Source organism: Rhodnius prolixus, unplaced genomic scaffold, assembly GCF_049639745.1.
Source record: "Rhodnius prolixus isolate KJV_2025 unplaced genomic scaffold, Rpr scaffold_5, whole genome shotgun sequence".
Classification (NCBI taxonomy): Eukaryota; Metazoa; Arthropoda; class Insecta; order Hemiptera; family Reduviidae; genus Rhodnius; species Rhodnius prolixus.
Genome location: NW_027411624.1, coordinates 38,261,704 through 38,275,076, shown reverse-complemented (window position 1 = coordinate 38,275,076; position 13,373 = coordinate 38,261,704). Strand labels below are relative to the sequence as shown.

The 13,373-nt window shown below is 29.6% G+C and overlaps 2 long non-coding RNA genes across 6 annotated transcripts; one reads left to right on the top strand and one right to left on the bottom strand.

Moving 5' to 3' along the window:
• The first annotated feature begins 1,028 nt into the window (after window positions 1–1,028).
• Window positions 1,029–4,568, top strand: LOC141458732 (uncharacterized). Of its 5 annotated transcripts, none has more exons than XR_012461151.1 (5): window positions 1,029–1,089; window positions 1,703–1,772; window positions 2,757–2,879; window positions 3,302–3,389; window positions 4,296–4,568. It is a non-coding gene; the product is annotated as an uncharacterized lncRNA (long non-coding RNA). The 5 variants fall into 5 exon arrangements; XR_012461152.1 differs by lacking the exon at window positions 1,029–1,089 and adding an exon at window positions 1,112–1,238; XR_012461150.1 differs by lacking the exon at window positions 1,029–1,089 and adding an exon at window positions 1,245–1,589 and having other exon boundaries at window positions 1,689–1,772.
• An 8-nt stretch (window positions 4,569–4,576) lies between these two features.
• Window positions 4,577–9,605, bottom strand: LOC141458735 (uncharacterized). The gene is made up of 3 exons (XR_012461155.1): window positions 9,080–9,605; window positions 7,590–7,774; window positions 4,577–7,074 (listed from the first exon to the last, which is right to left on the bottom strand). It is a non-coding gene; the product is annotated as an uncharacterized lncRNA (long non-coding RNA).
• Between the last annotated feature and the right edge of the window lie 3,768 nt (window positions 9,606–13,373).

Here is a 13,373-nt window from a genome sequence, read left to right as displayed (position 1 = left end):
ATGTTAAAAGCCATGTGAAATGCAGAAAGCCAAAATATTCATCTTTATTATTATTTAATCCTAACTTCATGTATTTGCTATGACGACTTATTTTTATAAGTTAAAGTTCAAAAAAAATAAAGGGAATAGTTTTGGATAATAGTGGAATTACTTCTAATGCCTGATAAGCATTTCTTTATTAGTAAACCCTTGATTTTTTACTATTACTTTTTGAAAAGGGTCTTAGGGTTTGTGTGCTTAAGGGAGTCCTCTCTGGTTAGGTGTTGTAGGATTCATGGATACGTAATTTTGCTCATTATAGTTAGGTATGATAAATGTGGCTGATTTTTTTTTTTATAGATGTTTAGATTTGCTGTTGGGTTTTGTGTAGGATCGTGCTAAACTCTTTGTCTGTTTTTATTGATGTATTTTCGTTAACACAGTCTGAATGGGTAAATACTACCAATAGAGTTAATACGAGATTATTTGTGTCTTTAAGTTATTTGCTGTGCGTAGTTCCCGATAGTCTGTTTAGTTCTGTGTCTTCAGTATTGTTTTTATATTTTCCAGCCGTTAAGTGTCATTTATAATCTTGTTTATCATGGAGTTGTAACGTTACTGCCATTCCTGCATTGATCGTTTGATTTTCAGTGTTTTTGATGCGGTTATTGGTTTTGACATTAAGTCCTTTGTCTTAAAAAGCGTACACAATATGAATAAGCTAGTATGTTGCATGTTTTTTACTCTTATAAAGTTTTTTTTTCAAGATTTTACTTATTTACATACTTGTTGTATTATTTGAATCATTTATTCAGCATTATTTAATTTAAAAATCATTATTTCACAATAAAAATAAATTAATTATAATTCTGTGAGTTTACTTAAATTTGCCCCCCTCCGAATGAAATACAATTTCAATTTTAGAATTTTAAAGCATTACCAATGCACTAAACGTTAAGAATCCTATAGTAAGTAGTAGGTTTCTTTAATTTTTATCAAAAATTTTACGATTTATTAACATTTTGAATAACATACATGTAACACCTTGTAACCTTCCTCACATAAAACAGTGAAGTGCGAGATGGGAACGTGAGTAAAGTTGGTATACTCGTATGTACAATCATTTTGAACCAAATTGAACTTTTTTCAAGAAAATTGAATAAAGGATAGTTTAATTTAGTTGCTGCGTACATAAACTGCCTAATAAAAGATTTACTTTAACAAATAAATACTCCGGTTTTTGCAGTCTTACAAAACATGTGAATTTACTGAAAATTATTAATTAATAATGTATATAATTATTATTTTTAAATACCCATTGCTTTTTTGCCATGGGCTTTTCTAACCCATTGGCGGGTTACAACCCAGTAATGCTCAGAATGAAATACGATTCCAATTTTAGAATTTTAAAGCGTTACCAATGCACTGAACGTTATTATATCCTATAATAAGCAGTAGGATTCAATAATTTTTACTTCATAACTTATACCAAAAATTTTACAATTTATTAACATTTTGAATAACACCATGTAACCTTCCCCAAGTGGAGTGCAAGATGGGGTAGAGTTTGCAAGAGGAGTGCGAGATGGGAACGTAAGTGAAGTGCATAGGTAAACGCAATCATTTAGAATCAAATTAATTTTTTTTTTAGAAAAGTGAATATTGTATAGTTTAATTTGGTTGCTACTTATTAAACTGTTTGATTAAAGTTTTACTTTAACAGATAAACACTCCGGTTTCTGCTGTCTTACAAAACGTGTGAATCTACTTAAAATTATTAATTAATAATGAAGGTATGTATGTATTCTTTATAAATTTCCTGTCCTTTCTTCCATTGGCTTTTCTAATCCTTTGCCGGCTTACAGTCCAGTAATGCTCACCTTTCGTGTGAAATGATTACCTCTATAGTATTTTAGATAGTTCTCAACCATTATATTCTTGAGAATGAATAAGTCAAGGAAGTCTATTGACCACTTGCCTGTAGAAACGTTCTTCTGGTAGTCTTATCCATTATTTAGTGCGTTCAAAGTTTTACATCATATACTAAAATCTAACATTTCGATTAATTTTTCCTTTTGTATTGGAATAAGTAATGTTTCCGCTTTCGAAGAAGAATGTAGGAGTTTAATTTAAATATATAACATTTAACGTTCATGTGAATGCTCTAACATTTTTAATCAAATGAAATTATTTTTCAGCCCATATTTAGTAATATTTATTCTCTATGTATTGAAATCTAAACTTTTTTTTATTAAACTTCATTAAAAAAGTTTCAATTTTATTCAAAACATAATATTTTAAGAATTTTATTTTATTTTTTGAACAAATAAACATAATTGACAATAAAATTAAGTATTTTTAAAAGTTTAATTCGATTTTATTGTTAAAATAAAGTTTAAGATGTTAAAGTTAAGATTAATTAGTACGTGTCTATTCAGTAGATTTATTTCAATCTCGTTCATTTACTTTACAACAGATTTACGTGTGGATTTAGTCTATCGTTTTTGATAATTTGAACCCTATTATTTTATTCATTTATTTATATTTTTTAAAGTAAGTTGAAAGCAGAATGGATTAATTTTCTCGAAAAAAAAGTTAAGTGCAACTGAAAATCGTACGTTTATGATATAATTACAATAGTGTGAATTAAATTTGGATTGTCTTCTGAGGTTTAGATATAGTATTTATTTTCCCTTCTATCCAGTGCTTTCGTCCTTTTTATCGTCAACTTGTAGCCCCTATAAGCTCAGCTTTCACCTGAAATGATTATTTTTTAGGATCCATCTACACTTCCAACAGCACGACTGTAAATGTGATGTGATTCGCATCCACTCTTATTTCCGATATAGTAAACTAAATGAGGAAAACACCTACACTCCATTTGTGGAAATTTTCTAAAGGTAATTTAATCCATTGCTTAATACGTTTAATGTTATAAAACAACTAAAATTTGTTGAATATTATTTATATTTTTTCCTTTGTATCTGATAAAGAAAAGTTTTACATTTTTGTTGAAGGAAGGTTTTAATTGGAATTAAAAATTCAACACCACGTGCATTTCTTACGTATTTATCATTTTACCAATTACTTAAAACTGTTTTCCGTCGAGCTAATTATTTTTTAATTCATTTTCATAAAAATTAGTAAAGGGAATATCAGTTAATTATGTGAATTATTGTCCCACTGATAAATTGTATGTTTTTTGTACTTTTACTTTATTTGATGGAAAGGTTTAAATTCTTAAAAAATGATTTAAATGTGCATATCAATGCTTTAGTTTACTTTTTTTTTCTAAATTACCTTAAAAACTGTTAAATTTCAGATTAAATGCCGTAAATACTGGAATGCAGGCTGCACAACTATTCATCAACGTAAACCCAAGTGAAAAAGACGTTAAAACATTTATCAAGGTAAAATATACAAATTTATTTTCTTAAGGATCAATTAATAAAACAAGTATGTATTAATTGCATGTAATATGCATATTTATTTCACAATACTAATCTGAGATTACACGCATTTTTAACCACCATAGAGACTCACTAGACCTATCTATGTACGTTCAGCTTAATATTTAACCATGTTGTTGACTCTCTAGACCTATATACGACCACCTTACTCGCACATTTAACCATGTTGACGACTCACTAAACTTATATAGGACCACCTTACACTCATATTTGACATATTGACGACCAGCTTGCACTCATATATAACCATATTAGGGTTCACTAGATTTATATACTGCAACCTCAGACTCATATTTAACCATGTTGGTGACTCACTAGACCTCTAAATATTCACCTTACACTTAAATTTATCTATGTTGGAGATTCATTAAACTTATATAGGTCCAACTTACATTTATCTAACTATGTTGGAGACTCACTTAATTATGTACTTCTATCTTATACTGACATTTAACCATCATAAGTAAAAATTGTCGGCATGATAGTGTGCATGTGAAAGAATGAACATGAGTAGAAGTGGTTGGCAGAAACGTGAGAGAGTGCTAGTGGAAGATTAAAAATAAGTAAAAATGGGCGTCAGAATCATGAAAGTGTGCTTGTGAAATATTAAAAATGAGTAAAAATGGATGGCAGAGTTATACAATGCAACGTTTTCATTCTAAAAGACTGATCTGTTTAAAATATTTCAACTTTAATCGTTATTTTCAATGTTTAAATTCATTTCATTCATTCCTGAAGATAAATATATATCATTAAAAAACGACTTTTATTTGTGTTGAATAGAACATATTTAATTCAAGATTAACTTTTATAAACACTATTTCATTAAATAATCATGATTTTCAGATTAAAAGCAGCCAATCCTGAGAGTACTTCCTGCAAAACTGTTCGTCAGATAAAATGAAAAAGACGTTGAGAAAACGTCCAATGTGAATATCCAAACAGCTATTGTTATAAAACAATGACTAAAAAATGTATTATATAGTTGTAATATGTAAGTTTATAATACAACTTAATTAATTACCAATTAATTCAATAATTAGTAATATTGTAAACAAGAAATAGTATTATTTAGGAGCAGAATAAAGAAAAACCAATAATTTGTTTAAAAAAGTCTTTTTATTGGCACACCTATTTTTTACATACATTAATATTCATAGACATAAATACTTATATTAATAATTAAAATACAAAAAAGTCTTTATACAAAGAAAAATTAAAGAAAGTTGACGTAAAAACAGAAATAACGCATTAGTTCCAACAAAAAGGCGTCAGAGAGCGCCATGAAAGTGTGCTTGTGAAAGATTAAAAATAAGTAAAAATGGTCGGAAGAGGCGTGAGAGTGTGCATGTGAAAGAAATAAGTAAAAATGGTCGGCAGAGTCATGGGGTGTGCAAGTGAAACCTTAAAAATGGTCGGCAGAGTCGTGAGAGTGGGCATGAACATAAATAAAAATGGTCGGCAGAGTCATGAGAGTGTGCAAGTGAAACCTTAAAAATGAGTAAAAATTGTCGGCAAGTGAAACCTTAAAAATGAGTAAAAATGGTCGCCAGAGTCGTGAGAGTGGGCATGAACATAAATAAAAATGGTTGGCAGAGTCATGAGAGTGCATAGGAAAGTTTGGCAGTTCATAGTTCTAAAAATGACCACTAGGTAGCACTGCCAGTTGTTTACATATGTAAACAAACAAATTTAACAGCTGACAAAGTATGTAAACATAAACAACCTAGTTCCAAAATTCGCCACCAGGTAGCACTGCTAGTCCTCTATATATACGTAAACATAAACAAATTCTCTTCAGTACGACTTGAGTTATGCAGGGGGGTATATCGCTCGTCGCTCCAAACATATCTCGTCTAATTTGACATCTGTCACTTCTCTTCCAAAAAATCATTGTAGTGTAATGGTTATGGAGATGTTGTCGCTTCGACGGTCGGAAGGCAAATATTCGCCCCACCCGGCCCGGCCCGCGCCGCGAACTTTCTTATATACCCTCTGGAGGCAAGATGGCGGCGCGTCATGTCTCCATGACAACTTCCAAAGTACAAAGCCACTCCCACCAGATGGCATGCGCCGCCCATATCTCCATAACAACTGCCACACTACAATGCCACTCCCACTAGATGGCAAGCGTTGCTCTTCTTGCACACTCTCACGACTCTGCCGACCATTTTTTACTTATTTCTTTCACATGCACACTCTCACGACTCTGCCGCCCATTTTTTCTTATTTTTAAACTTCCACATGCACACTCTCACGACTCTGCCGACCATTTTTACATATTTGTAATCTTCCACTTGCACACTCACACGACTCTGCCGACCATTTTTACTTATTTCTTTTACATGCAAACTCTCATGACTCTGTCGGCCATTTTTACTTATTTTTAACCTTTCACACGCACACTCTCACGACTCTGCCGACCATTTTTATTAATGTTCATGCCCACTCTCATGACTCTGCCGACCATATTTACTTATGTTCATTTTTTCACATGCACACTCTCATGACTCGGCTGACAACTTTTACTTATTTCTTTGACATGTACACTCTCACGACTCTGCAGACCATTTCTACTTATATCTTTCACATGCACACTCTCATGACTCTGTTAACCATTTTAACTTATTTTTAATGTTTCACATGCATACTCTCACGACTCTGCTGACCATGTTTTCTTACGTTCAATCTTTCACATGCACACTCTCATGACTCTGCTGACCATGTTTTTTTACATTCAGTCTCTCACATGCAAACTCTAATGACTCTGCCGACCATTTTTACTTATATTTAGTCAAATGGTCGCAATCTCTCACATGATCAGAGTCGCAAGAATGTGCAATGTAAAAGATTAAAAATAAGTAAAAAATGGCCTGTAGAGCCATGAGAGTGTGCATGTGAAAGAAATAATAAAAATGGTCGGAAGTCATGAGAATATGATATTAAAAATAAGTAAAAATGGTCCGCAGAGTCATGAGAGTGTGCATGTGAAATATTTAAAATAAGTAAATACGACTGATTTGCACACTAAGACCAGTGGTTCTTAACCGGTGTTCCGCGAATATGGTCCAAGTGTTCCGCAAAATTTCAATTTTAAATGTATTGAAAATTAGAAACTTTGTCAAGAAAGGCACTCAAAGCACAAATTTCTCATTAAAAGATTTTTTTTTCGTTATTTGTAGTCACGTTTTTTTATGTTCATTATTGATTAATTTCATTTTCAGAATTTATTTTTTAAAACTATGTAATAATTTATCCTTTTTAATTTTAATTAATACATATATCTTTTTTTAAAATTATATTCGATTTTTTATTATTCATTAATTTTAAGTTCTTGCTAAATACCGAATTTCAAATTTTTTAATGTTAGTGTTCCGCGAGAAAAATATATACATAATTGTGTTCCGCGTTTTTGAAAAGGTTAAGAACCACTGCTCTAGAGCCTTATAATTGTGATATAAAGATGCATATTAATTACAATAAATACATACTTGTTTTATTAATTGATTCCTTAGGTAATTTATTTGTATACTTTCACTGGATAAATGTTTTTACGTCTTTTTTACTTCGACTTGAATTGATGAACTGTTTCCCATCCTGAATTCCAGTATCTGCTATATTTAATCTGAAAATCAACATTACTTAATGTTATTGAAATAAAGTGTTTACTGAGTTCGAACTTGAATATAAAAAATTAAAATAAAATAAATAGGGAAAATCATCTACAACAATTGATAAATTAATTCATAAAAATGAAATAAATATGACTGCAATTAAAGTAAAGCAATGATATGTAGAATTAAATATTTTTTAAAGAACTTAAGTTTACTTCAATGGAAATGAAAAATATTCCAAAAACAACCTTTTTATCTTATCATTAAGACAACACGCATTATTCTCTAATATTCTCTTTTATTTTTATGAAAATGAATTAAAAATTCTTGACTAATAATGTGATTGGAATATGATACACAATTTATATGCACGTTTGCTGTTGATTGTTAATTCAAATTAAAAACCTTCTTTCAACCAAAAATATAAAACTTTTCTTCTTCAGATACAAAGGAAAAGATATAAATAATCTTGAAAAATAGTTTTTTATTTTATATTTTAATTTATTAAATAATAGATAAAAAGTACCTGCAGAACAATTTCACAGATGGAGTTTAGTTGATTGCCTGGTTCAATTTATTGTCGGAAATAGATTGGATGCGAATCAACTCTGGAAGTATAGAGAGACCATTGAAAATAATCATAACGCGTTAAATCTGAGCTTAACAGGGCTCCAAATTGACAAAGATGAAATAAGCTCAAGGAAGAAAGCACTGGAAAAAATTAAAAATAAATACTACATTAAAACCTCAATAGATAATTTGAATTTAATTTACACTAATGTAATAATGTATATAATTAATGTAAAAATGAATAAATGTAGGATTTTACTGTTGAACTCAACTTTTTTCCAATAAAATTAAACCATTCCCCTTTCAACTTTTTTTAAAAATAAATAAATATAATAAAGCAACAGGGTTCAACTGATTGAAAAACGATAGTTAAATCACCCATGTATATTTTGTAAGCTTAATAATCGTGGTTGAAATACACCTACAGAATAGACACATTAACAGTAAATATTAACAAATTGAACTTTTTCTTTAACTCTCTCAATTATCGAAATAAATCTTCAAAAATACTTTATTTTATTGAAAATGAGGTTTATTTGTCGAAAAAGTACACATAAAATTTGAATTTCTCTAACATTACAACTTTTCCTTAACTTCAACATTTCTTCTATGAAGGTAGAAATACTACTTATTCTGATTGAAAAGGAAAGATTAATCATTATAAAAAAGGTTTTACTTTATGATTTAAACTTACTAAATAATGGACAAGATTACCTGAAGAACTTTTACTAAATTCAATCTTCTGTAAGACTAAAGAAATACGAGCAATTTCTATTTAAGTGAATCTTTTATCAAGTAGTTCGAGTTCATAGCAACCAATTTAAACCATTCAGTGCTCAATTTTCTTGAAAAAAAGTACAACTTGGTTCAAAATGATAAAGTATACCTACTTTAGTAATATTACCATCACGCACTACACTTGCCGACTAATTGAGGAAGATTACATGGTGTTACATTTGTGTTATTCAAAATGTTAATAAATCGCAAAATGTTTTGTAAAAATAATAAAATAAAAATTAATGAAACGTACTACTCATTAAATAAAATAATAAATTAAATCAAAGAACAAAATGGAAAAGAAAAAAAAGAAAGAATGATATTTTTTGGAATAAAGGCTTTATTTATTTATTTACTACTCATTAAAGGGAATTTACGTTTAGTGCGTTCGTACTACTTAAAAGTTTTAAAGCTGGAATTGAATATCATTTGGAGGGTTTGTATAACAAAAAACACAAGAATAATATTTATTTCATTTGTACTGGAAAGTAATTATTTTTAAGTATTGGGAATAATGATGAATAAGTGGTTCACAATAAGTAGTGAATAATATAACAAATGCGTAAGTAAGTAAAATTATATTTTTGTTCATATTAAAAGGAAAAAATGATCAGAAAAATGGTTTTAGTTTATTGTTAGAATGGATTAAAACATGAAAGATAAGACTACCTGAACAACAGGCCTGCACTGGCTGAGTGGTAGGTACATTTCCTTGACTTCTTTATACTCAATAACAGAAAGGATGAGTATCACCTATTATTTACCTGCTGCTGGATTTGAAGATGGGCCCATAGCGATCGTCATTTCAGATGAAACTTTGCACTACAAGGCTGCAAGCTGGCAGGGTTGGAACAAACTGAGCTGTCCATTTCAGCTGGATATTAAATAATAAAATACATTCAAACCTATACTTCTTACTTTTCAGTACTATAAATTATTATCTATAAATAAATATTTTATTATCTATAAATAAATATTTTATTATCTATAAATAAATATTTTATTAAAATTCCTTATTTCTAACATTTATAGTTCGGTTTTTAGGCCAGAAATAGATCATACTCATTACGTCGACTAGTTTTGGAAGTGGAATTTCAGAAAAGACAGGGAAAATGGAAAATCTCTTCTAGTTTTAGTAGAAATTCCTTATTTTTATGCCAATGGATGATTATACAAATTAGGTCGGCTACTTTTGGAAACAGAATTTCAGAAAAGACAGGGAAAATGGAAAATCTTTGCTAATTCTACTAATAATTCATTAATTTGAAGTTGTTTCTATTTGAAGGTCGATTTTCATGCCAGGGTTAGATCATACTCTTTAGATAAGCTAGTTTTGGAAATAGATGTTCAGAAAAATGCCCAAAAAATTACGGCAAATTAAAATGGAAATAGTTAGTACTGATGGGACTTAGATTTTATACTGAAATACAATTTTTAACAGACTTGGAACTATCACGAAAACTTTCAAAGTTTTAATCGTTTAACTAGAACCTTTTTTATGATTAATTTTGGATTAGTCTTTGTATTGGAATAAGAAATCATTCAACTTTCGTACAATAAAGACCTTTATCAATTGTTATAACTGTTTTTAATAAAAATTAGTCGTCCAAATAATAAATAGAAACATATGTAGTAGATAAATTGACCAACAAAAAGAAAACAAATAAGTTGCATGTGACACGGTAAAAATTAAGTAAATTATAAGTGTAAGACAAACCTATATAAATCTAGAATGTCACGTGGTTTAATGTATGGGTAGTGTGGACCCAAATTTATAAATATAAATTAAATAAAAAATTAGTTGCAGAAAAAGACTCCAGATAACAGCACTTATTGGATTTGGAAATGTATGTAGTTTCGAAAAGCGCCGCCAGAGACCAACACTTCCTGGACATGTACAAGTATTAGTTTTAAAGATGACCACTAGGTAGCACTGGAATTCTATTCTATATGTGACAATTTTCATTCAGTACGATTTTAGTGTTAGACGAGTGAAGATCGCTCTGTCGCTCGTCGCTCCATCTGGATATATTTATATGTCTTCTAACATTAACCATGAAAAAGTTTCATGGAATCTCAATAACAATTTAATGTACAATACTTTGTTTTATGCACACAAAAATAATAAATGGAGGTTTCAAGTTTGGAGCCTGAATACACTCAACTAGTGTGATTAGTTCGGATTAAAAGAGAACATTTTTTTATATTGAGGAAATTATTATTACAAATAAACCTCTAAAAAATAAAAAAGTTACCGTGGAAAACAAAATGTCTTATGGTTTAAGCAAGAAATAATGCATTTTAAACTAGTGATGCCATATGGTATCATTCGAGCTGGAAAGGGTTAATCAGAGGTAAGAGTGATAAGTGTCGGTCCAACGATTATGTTGTAATTATTGTAACATATTAAACGCCCCACCACGCCCGCCCTGCGAACTTTACCTGCTTAAGTAACTGAGATGACAGTGTGACCACTTGGGAAGGAAACCTCATTTAAATGCGATTTAATCATACAAATCTATTTTATTTCAACTTAATTCTATTATAATCTGTTAGTAACAACATAATACCACGTTTTAATAAAATTTATAATTAATAAAAAAGTACAAGATGATAGATAATTAAAAGAAACAAAGAAAATTTTAAAAAATCAATTACTTGAAGAGATGACTACCAGGTAGCAACACTTAATGATAAATGTGCAACTTTACAACTAATCAAACTTCTATTTACTCTCAATTCTTCTTTTCTTTCTTTATTTTTTCAACAACTCATTGTTTCCGTAATTTTAACGGCTTTATTATAATTCTTTTTTAAAAAAATAAGAATTATCTAAGTATTCTTTTTGAACTATTAAAACTAATTACAATTTCTCGAGTAATGCTTACAAACAACAATACCTTAAATTATATTTACATTTCATAATCGCTAACACTTTTCATTGGGCATATGTTTTACTACAAGTTTTACATTTTGAAATGACGGAATGTTATAAGTGAATCAAATACAATCATTCAACACGCGATTTATGTTGCAAGTTGTTAAATAGAATTTAAAAAAAATAAGGCCAAATTAACCAACAAATAAAATCTAGAGTTTGTCGAATTGATAGTGGAAACGCATCCAGATTTATAAAATCTACACAAAACAATATTATTCTGTTACAGAACTATACTTTGTTTCGGTAATACTGTTCTGACAATACGTCGGTGCAAAGTACAGACATCAACTAAAACCGACTGAATGAGGGAGGTTACATTACCATATGGTGTCTATGTGTGATATTAAAAAGTTAATGAACTGTAAAACAATTTTTGTAGAAATAAAATAAATGAAACTTATTATGAATTAACAGCTTGTGCATTTTTTTTTTATACCTATAAGTATTGTTTTAGAATCGTATTTTACATTAGAGGGGCGCTTTAAGTAAGCAGAAAACACTAACTTAAACTGGGAATTATTGTAAATTTAACAAAAACTATTATAAAATTAAATATTGATCAATATGTGGTACTATTTACTTCACGAAAATTACGTAAATAGTAAAATCTTGAAAACGTTAAACACTGAAAATTAAGCAACCCACTGGTATATTCACGCTTTATTTTATTTTTATGTTTGGGTGAAGTTTTGCTCAACGAAATACATAGATTGAATTTTGTGAAAACTTCTTAAGTCTCAGTTCATTAAATTGTCTGACTAGTCCATCCACCACATGTACTTTTTAAATAGCACATCAATGCTATCTACCGGCATATTTTTGAACTATTAGAAAACTAGTTTATTCTTTTGCCACTAGATAGCATGAGAATGTAGTTTCTATTATTTGTCTACTCACAAATCAGTACGGCTTTATAAGTTATTGCATTTTCCAAATGGAGTGCAGTTCTTCAAAGACCTTGATAAAGTCATGGTTTCAGTCTTATTGAAGCTTTAGGTTCGCCTAGGCGGAGTGATTGTGGGTTGCTATATATGAAGGACGAGGAAGATGTTCGTGCGATCGTATGTGTGAATGGATAGAATTTCGCCTTCTCCAGGTTAATACATGGTCTAATGACTTAGATAATACATTTAAGTCTAATGACTTAATTTTTCTAAAGTAAAATATGTCAAACCAAACATATATATACCTTTAAACCATTAGAATACTAACGGTAACTGGACGTTGTGACACTGGAAAGAAATTAGGAATTACTTTACTATTAAAATACCTAATAAAAACATTTAAATTGTAAGGGATACGTATCCCAATTCAGTTTCTTGCTAAAACCTAGATTTTAAAATAACTGTTAGAACTTACCGAACCTTCAAATTATAAACTAATCATGGGCTATCGTAGGGAGATGGAAGGGAAAAAAATTATTTTTAACTTAAAATATTACATTGTAAGGAAATTTTATTTATTTTCAATATCATTCCAAAATATTTCATTTACTCACCTATTAAGCTAGAGTTGGAAACCATCACTTTTTTCTGTCATTTGAATTTGAACTCATTTAAAGCCCCTTAGGATTTTAGGTGATATCTTAAGACGTTAGAAGACAGAAACACCTTTTTTTTTATACCACCACTGAATTTGTTAATTTTTACCAGCGGCTTTGGAAGGAAATACATGACAAAGAGTGTACAAGAAAAATCCGGTCTTGACTGCAAACTGAGTCAATAACAAGCTCCAACTTTGAATTTTCTTGACGGCTCGTACGCAGCCTTGTTTTCTCTTCTTACAATTTGTCCTTCCTTTTATGAAGATTCCTCTTTTTAGAAAGCAAATGAAACTTACCTGATTTTTCGATGTTAAAAATCAATCATTAATGTTGAATGATTAAATTAATTAATTGTAGGAGTGGTGGTCAATTTGAAGCTTGAATTTGTTTGGGTGGAGAGAATGCAATAGAGAAGCAATGTAGCACTATTAAAATAAATGACTTTCATAATTGTGATATGTGTTCTTATTACAACAAAT